This window comes from Rhinolophus sinicus, chromosome 3 (genome assembly GCF_057876585.1).
Source record: "Rhinolophus sinicus isolate RSI-liver-muscle chromosome 3, RSI-T2T, whole genome shotgun sequence".
In the NCBI taxonomy this organism is placed as follows: Eukaryota; Metazoa; Chordata; class Mammalia; order Chiroptera; family Rhinolophidae; genus Rhinolophus; species Rhinolophus sinicus.
In genome coordinates, this window is record NC_142503.1 from 129,462,984 (window position 1) to 129,471,650 (window position 8,667).

Genomic DNA, 8,667 nt, shown 5'->3' on the forward strand with positions numbered 1-8,667 from the left:
TATAGATATAATACCATTTATACAGCCCTTTCCAAATTGACAAACAATTAGGATATGCATTTATTTTGTCTGTGAAATATAACACTACAAAAACATTTTTCCCCCTTCTTCCACCTCCTCCCCCGCCCCACTCCGGTTCAAGCCATTGTGTAGGACACAGCTCACTGGTCCATGTAGGAATCAAACCAGCAACCTTGGTGTTAGGAGCATGGCACTCCAACCACCTGAGCCACTGGGCCCGCCTCTATGAAAACATTTTAAAAATTAATCTTTACTCACATGTGCACATGTTTGCCTAGGAGCAGAGACTAGAAGAAGTGAAGGAATATCTTGAGGCTACAAATGAAAGTCACTCCAGGCAGAGGGAAAATTGGAACAAAGGCTCTAAGGAAGAAGGCAATGAATTCCTCTTCTCATTATTGTGTTAGATGGTTTTCTATTTTATTCTTCTAAATGAGCATTGGAATTGTAGTTTTTGAGCTCATTTGAATTTACTGTCAAATGAATTTACTCATTTGAATATAGCTGGAATGTAATTTGCTATAACAAGTACTGAGGTCATTCTAAAGACAGTAAATCAGCAAGACAAAAAGTATTCCCAATGAGAATGAGTAGCATATACAAAATGGCAAATGGTATAAAACAACACACACATAATTTATGAACACTTGTATAAGAAAAGAAAGACACTCTACATTTTCTAAATCAGCAGAGAGAAAAATATTATAAATGGAGCAGAAGACAGATAAAAAAAAGAAAAGAAAAAATAAAAGCATGTGAAGCAAAACAAAATATTAGAAATGAGCCCAAATATATCAGGAATCAAAACATATATAAAAAGAGACTATTTGATGGAATCAAAATTTACAAAATTGCTACATACGGCTTAAGAGACAAAACTGAAGAACACAACCAAGAAGGCTGTGCACATAAGATGGGCCTCTTCCTGCTGCCCTCCCTCACGTGCTTATCCCACCATACCCACCAAAGTGATATTAATATCCCAAAGGAAGGACAATTCTGCTGAAGGACAGACCAAGAGAACTCCACGGGAACATCAAAAGTGAACTAAGTTAACTCCTACCTAGGTGGGATCTAAGGAAAAGAGAAAAAAGACAGAGGTTTACAAAATGAATATTCAGATAAAAAAAACAACAAGGGAAAAAAAAGGAACACTTGCAGAGAGGAAACAGCAGGAAGGAATTAAGATTCCAGGAAAGCAGGAAACTAAAATTAAGAAAATTTACATCTTGATATAGCAGAGAATAAAAAAACCAAATGTTGATCACAGCTCTTACATTGTTAATAGTGGTCCCTCAAATTTCATTTATTTACAATAAGGAATCTTTTATGGACTACTTATAAAACACATTTCTAAATCCCCTAAAAACTGATTAAGAGAAAGTAGAACATGCCCCTCATCAAAATAACATATAATTATTCTGTGCACAAGTAATTAGTGGAAAGTTAATAAAGTTAGGCTTTACCTGTCATATTTATAAACTGCACATTTATTTACTAGGAGGGTTGTTTTTAATATCTTATTGTATAAAACATACCACAAAAAGAAGTTTTGATCAAACTAAACAGCTTCTGCACAGCAAAAGAAACCATCAACAAAACAAGGAGGCATCCAACCTAATGAGAGAAGATATTTGCAAACAACACCTCCGATAAGGGGATAATATTCAAAATATATAAAGAACTCATACAACTCAACAACAAAAGAACAAACTATCCACTTTAAAAATGTGCAGAGGCATTTCCTACTTTTTCGGTCGCTGTGCCTTTCGCAGGCCTCCCAACAACCCTATGTTGGGACAGGGCATCCGGGGGTTCACAACCTCTTTGGTCTGGAGAAGCCACTATGAGGAGGGCCCAGGGAAGAATGCGCCATTTTCAGTGGGAAACAAGTGGTGATTATCATGATGATTCTGTCCTTTCTGGATCTGGATTTGCCACATGTTTTCTTTATCGCAAGACACCAGCTGCTTAAGAAATAAGGATATTTTACTGCATGAAAAAGATATGAAGAGGAGCATTTTAAGAGATGCACTCACCTTGAAAAATGGATCAAACCCTTGAACTCAACATACTAGATATGTCTGTAAATAAACTAATGGCCTGAATCTTAAATCCCCCTATCTGAAATACAAAATGTGACCATTGAGAAACCAAAACCAAACAACACAAATGGGCAGAAGATCTAACAGACACTTAATCCCAAGAAGAGCTACAAATAGCCAACAGATATATGAAAAATGCACAACTTCCCTAGCTATTAGAGAAATGGAAATCAAAACCACAATGAGACACTACCTCACACCTATTAGAATGCCTATTGTCAACAAGACAAGTAATAACAAGTGTTGGAGAGGCTGTGGAGAAAAAGGAACCCTCATACAGTGCTGGTGGGAACGTAAATTGACACGGCCACTATGGAAAACAGTATGGAAGTTCCTCAAAAAATTAGGAACAGAATTGCCATATGACCCTGCGATCCCTCTTCTGATTATCTACCCACAAAATCTGAAAACATTTATTGGTAAAGATATATGTACCTTGTGTTCATTGCAGTAATGTTCATGTTAGCCAAGTCATGGGGAAAAAAACCAAAGTGTCCTTTAATAGATGATTTGATAAAGAAGATTGGTACATATATACAATGGAATATCACTGAGCCATAAGAATAAAGATGAAATACTGCCATTTGTGACAACATGGAAGGAACTTGAGATGGAAGTTTGGAAGGAACTTGAGATTATCATGCTAAGCCGAATAAGTCAGATAAAAAATGTCAAGAACCATATGACTTCACTCATATGTGGGATATAAAATTGAAAGCAACAAAAGAACAAAACAAAAAAAACAAACAAAAACTCATAAACACCGACAACAGTTTAGCAGTTACCAGAGGATAAGTAGGAGAGGGTAGGAGAACAGGGTAAAGGGGTCAATATATGGTGATGGAAAGAGAACTGATCCTGGGTGGTGAACACTTAATTCTATATATAGGTGACGTTCTATAGATTTGTACACTTAAAACCTATATAATATTACTAACCAATGTCGTACCCACATATTTAATAAAAATTTTTTAAAAATAAATTAGGAGTCAAACCTATAATATAAAATATATTCAAAATTTTAACAATTAATTATTTTTATATACATTTTCTAGTGCATTATTTCCTAGCAAAAGTGTTCCTTTGTGTTAGCTACCCCTTGCAAATATTGTGTATGCATGTCTAATTATCCTAACAACTCTATTAATGTGATAAAAGATTGGAAATGTGTAGGAAAGGTATTGTGTATTTGATATTAAATAACGAAATCCACTAGAGTGGATCAAACAGTCAGACACACTCAGCAGCCAGGCTCTAGTTCTGCTCAGAGTTTGTGCTCAGCTCCCCCTGCAGTTTCTGTCACTGTGTCACTCAGAGCACAGTAGTACATAGCCGAATCTGACTCCTGGACTGAGGCTTTCTCCAAGTGGAAGGAATTTGGTTCTTTGTGGTAGGTGGCTTCAAAACCTTTGTTGCGTCCCTTCTCACCATCCGTCATGGCTTTCAGGAGGAGCTGTGGACCTTCTCCGGGATACTGAACATACCAGAAGAGAGTGGGGTACCCTGAGGTTTCATAGGAGCAGGTCACATTCAGGGAACTCCCTTCTGAGAGAGTCACTGGGCCTTCCATCTGGGACACTGACTCTCCATGGGTTCGTCCTGGGGAAAATAAAACAGATCTGTGATACCTGGGCATAAAGCTCTTCAATAAAATTATGATTAAAGGATTTTTGACGTAATAGAGGAAAAAAAACATATTTTAAGAGGCACATTACTTACCAAGCACTAAGAGTACCACAGTCACTAAGGCTGAAGAAGACTTCATCTCCAGAGTGTCCCCTAAATAATGTTCTTGATTCTTAGCATGAAGAACTGTGGAGGAAGCATTGAAATGAGAAATCTAAGCCTGCATTTCACACAGGAAATGCGTTTGTGTTAGGAAGTTGCACCCCCTGGTGGACAGCGACTGAAATGGGCTCCCATTTCCTAGGCTCCTCCCAAAGTCAGTTCTCATCTCTGACTGTATTTCCCAAGTACATGACAGTTTTCTGAACAATGGCTGTCATGTACTCTAAGGTCTACAGGTATTTTCTTCTTAGGCCACTGCCTTACAGGGAATTGTCTAACAAAGCAGAGAAAATAACAAATTGAGCATTTTAACACTTTTTTTTATATTTTTATGTAACCATTGTGGGCCAGGCTATAAAGTACATTGAATATCAGTGGCAATGACAGGAAAGATTAAGAAGTAGAGTTATTATTGAGTGATTCTCTGTTATTCAGCCTTGTAACTCATCATATAGAACAACAACTGACATTATGCAGTCACTAAATATTTGTTAAATTAAAAAATAATCAATCTTTGATACAGGAATCACTACTACCTGAAATACAATATTTCCCCAGTCTTAAATTATATCACATGTAATTCTCTGCTCTCTTTTAATAGGAACGCTTTAGGAGAGTAGTCACACTATATTATCAGTAGTCAAATATTCCTGAATTTCAGAATCATTAAAATGTGATACTATGAATGCTAGACCGAAAAAAAAAAAACCATGACTGAAGTTACTGATTTCCCATAAAATCCACTGAGATCACTCTTGCATCTCCCGCTATGTCTGAGATGAGACAGCTAAGCAATGTGGATGAGGTGATATGTACTAATGCTGTACTGCTAATGGAGAGCTAGTTTCAGGAATGGTTTCCACTGTTGTCTCTCTTCAATATTTTGTTGCCCAAGGTTAATAATTAATTTTCCACCACAGAGTAGTGAACCCAGAGAAATGTGAATTTGCTCAAAAGTCTGGTGCATAACTCAGGATTCTCTTCTTTCCCAGCTTTTCATAATGTTAAATAGACCAGCTGATAGTTGTACAGCACTAATAGTAGAATCAATGTGTGAGAGATTTAACATTACAGATTCTGGAATTTCACTACTAATTGCTGAATCATTGTTTCCAAGATTGAGACCCAATGATGTGCAATTTTTCAAAGCTCCCCCAGGTAACTTTGGTGCAGCCAGCCTGATACCACTTTATAAGATCTCTTTTGTGATCACTGTCCTAGACCAAGACGGTCCTCAAAGATCAGGGAGAAAGCTCTGGAATCAGCCTGAAAAAGGTCCCTATGACTACACAACTTTTTGAAAGCGAGTCCATTTGTATGGAGTGCCACCAGCAAAAGCAAGCACTTCTTTAACTCTTTTTATGATCAGTCCCTTATAAAACAAAACAAATCAAAACCTCTGAGGGTGTCTGGATAAATGTCTGGAGAAGGACACCTCTTTCTGTAAGGCCCTGTGAACATCTACCCATAGACATGTATGTGAAAGCTTAGCTAAGTGCGTCCCCAGAGCTCTCTCCACAGATTCAGGTCAAGGGGCTTCATGAGTCCACAGGCAATGTGTGAATAGTCTCCCAGATGTGGCTCTAGTAGGAAATTCAGGCTCAGGTACTGTTTGGGTTCACGTATCCCTTCTCCTTCTCCACTTTCCAAATCACAAGGTCAGAACCTGACATAAACCTATGCTAGAAAGGAACTCTGGAAAAGCAGCAACAAACATCTGTTCTGACACACAGGGAGAGTGCAAACTAGGTAGGACGATTGAGGGTTGCAAATCAACAGTATAGCCTTGGATGCAGAAAGTTGTATCTACACCTTAAACAAAACAAAACAGTTTAAGCCAATGACCATCAGCAGTGGGATCCTTTTGCATTTTGAGTCACACAAAAGGACTTGTACACATTCAGGGAAGATATTTCTTAAATTTGGATTTTTAATGGCTTTATAAATGCATAATTTTCACCCCAAAAAATGGCACCTATTTGAAGTAAACTATTTTATAAGATTGGACATTTCTACGCACTTGTGAATCCACCCCCACAAACAAGAAAATGGACATATGCATCCCACCTAAAGGATCCCCACGTCTCTGTAATCTTTCTATCACCTTTCTCCCCACCTCCCACTCCCATTTTCAGACATCATCTCTGTCATAACTTAGCTTGCATACTTTAAAATTTTATATAAAGAGAATCATATGTATTCTTTTGTCTGGCTTCTTTCTCTCAGCATAATTATTTTGAAATTCTTCTATGGTCTCATAAGTATCAATGGTCCATTCGTTTTTGTTATCAGTAGTATTCCAGCATAGAGACATAAAACAATTTGTTTATCTATTCACCTGGTGATCTACATTTCAGCTGCTCCCAGTTTGGGGCTGTTACAGATAAGGCTGCTATGAACATTTGTCTTTAACAAATTTTACAGACATTTGCTTTCATTTCTCTTTGGTTAATACCTGAGAGTGCAATGGCTCAATCGTATGATAGGTACACATTGAACTTTGTTTCTTCTTGTAGATTTTCAATAGATACCTTGGATTTTCTATTTAGACAATGAGGCTGTCTGTGAATAAAGATAGATTCACTTCTTCCATTCCAAACTCGATGTCTTTTGTTTCTTTCTTTTGCATTATTCCATAGGCTAGGCCTCTAGTATAATACGAAATACAAGAGGTGAGAGCCAAAATTTTTCCCTTATTCCTGATCTTTGGGGACAGCATTCAGTCTTTCACCATCAAGTATGACTCTTGACATAGGTTTTTTTATACAGTCCCTTCATTAAGTTGAGGAAATTCCCTTAGATTACTAATTTGCTGGAAATTTTTTTTATCAGGAATGGATGCTAGATTGTCAAATGCGTTTTCTGTCCCCACTGAGGTTACTATCAATAACTGATCATCTGTTGCTTGTCAGTTTCTTTGGATGCATTATTGATAAATTATCACAACAAAATATTAAAGAAGATATCACGCTCTCATTTAACAAATGATGAAACAAAGCTCACAAGTGTCTGCAAAGGACATGTTCAAGGTAATAGTTTTGAACACAGTTCTTTCTGATAGTAAAAACTTGTTCCCCGGTTTTTTCACTACAGATTATTTTCAGAGAAAATTTGAGAGAAAGATTACAGGGTAGCAAAATTAGTTCTTGAACTTTGAAATATCTTAAGACAGTTTGTTAACGGGCTATTTATGCAAATTGCAGTAACAAAATAATTAACTAACTGTGTTGTGGCAAAATGGATTCTTGGTATCATCACCAGAAATAATTCAAGGACATACCAATGAGCCAAGCAAGCAGAGGTCTTACCAATAGAAAATAAGATAGTACACTTCCAGAATAGTGGGTTCGGCAGACCAGGAGAAGGACAACTGCACCAAAGAACAAAGGGGCCTTAGGAATTATTACCCTCAAAATGAGGGCAAGATATAATCAAACTTTAGTGGTGGGTTTATAGGTGTTCTTAGGCTGATCCCTATGACCTCTCCTGCTTGGAAGGAGGAGAGATTCTGTTGTTTTTATTTGGTTCTAGTAGAACTGTCATGGAGGTACAGGGGTAAAGGTTTTCCCTATTTGTAGTACTAATAATCTTATGATCTAATAATAATATAGCTAAATAATATTTACCTAATTATGATTATAATTAGCTAAAGTTCACCTTGCAAGGCAAGATGGCATCCTGGATTTGTCCATGGCCACTGAAATTTAGCTCTGGCTCATTTGGTAGCTGCACTTTTTCTTAAGGATGATCTCATCTATTCCCTCCTTTGTCTCCCCTTACTTTCTTCTTCTCTTGCTCCCACTTCTTTTCCCGCTGCCCCATTCTTTCTGTCTATGGTAACATTTGCAGGTTTGGCTCCTTCACCAGAGAGGAAAAAAAACATATTATAAAGGAACACAAACTGCAGTTCAAGAGCTGACAATAAGTTAGAGGCTTGACCATTCTTTTCAGAACAACTATTAGTCACAGACTTGACAAATACATTGTAGGAAGGGTGACAAACTCTTCTAGGCTTAAAAAATCACCAGGAAACTGAAACTTCATCTGTGGCTGACAATCACTCTTTCAACGATCCTTGAAATCTGCTTGTGATTAAGCAGTCTAGAGCGTATTTCTTCAAATTAATCACTATGAAGTTTCACAAAACTTTTAAATAGAATTGCTGTATGATCCAGCAATCTACTTCTGAGTACATACTCAAGAAAAAAATTTGAAAGAAAATGTGTATATACCCAAAATATTGATATATTTATACACATGTTTCTACTGAAAGGTGGAAGCAACCCAAACATCCATCAACAGCTGAATGGATAGACAAAGTGTGATATATACGGACACTGGAATATCATACAACGTTAAAAGGAAAAAAATTCTAATACACACTAAAACACGGGTGAAACTTGAGGACATGATGCTAGGTGAATGAGTCACAATATGACCAATGCTGCATGATTCCATTTATCTGTGCTATTTAAAACAGCCAACCCTAGAAAGAGAAAGTAGAATGATAGTTGCCAGGGGCTACAAGGACAGGAAAATGGGGAGTCATTGTTTAATGAGTACATATTTTCAGTTTTTCAAGATGAAAAAAGATATACAGAGAGATGGTGAACAACAATGTAAGTGGATTTAATGTCAGTAGATTATATACTTAAAAATTGTTAAAATGATAAAAGAAAAATTATGTTAAAATGATAAAATTTCAAAAACCTGAAATATTTATAGAAGACACTCCTTTTCAGTTTCTGTCCTA

The 8,667-nt window shown here is 36.9% G+C and overlaps 1 pseudogene; it reads left to right on the forward strand.

The window, feature by feature from the left end:
- The first annotated feature begins 1,698 nt into the window (after window positions 1-1,698).
- LOC148758642 (cytochrome c oxidase subunit 7C, mitochondrial-like) lies at window positions 1,699-2,003 on the forward strand (annotated as a pseudogene).
- Window positions 2,004-8,667: the final 6,664 nt, after the last annotated feature.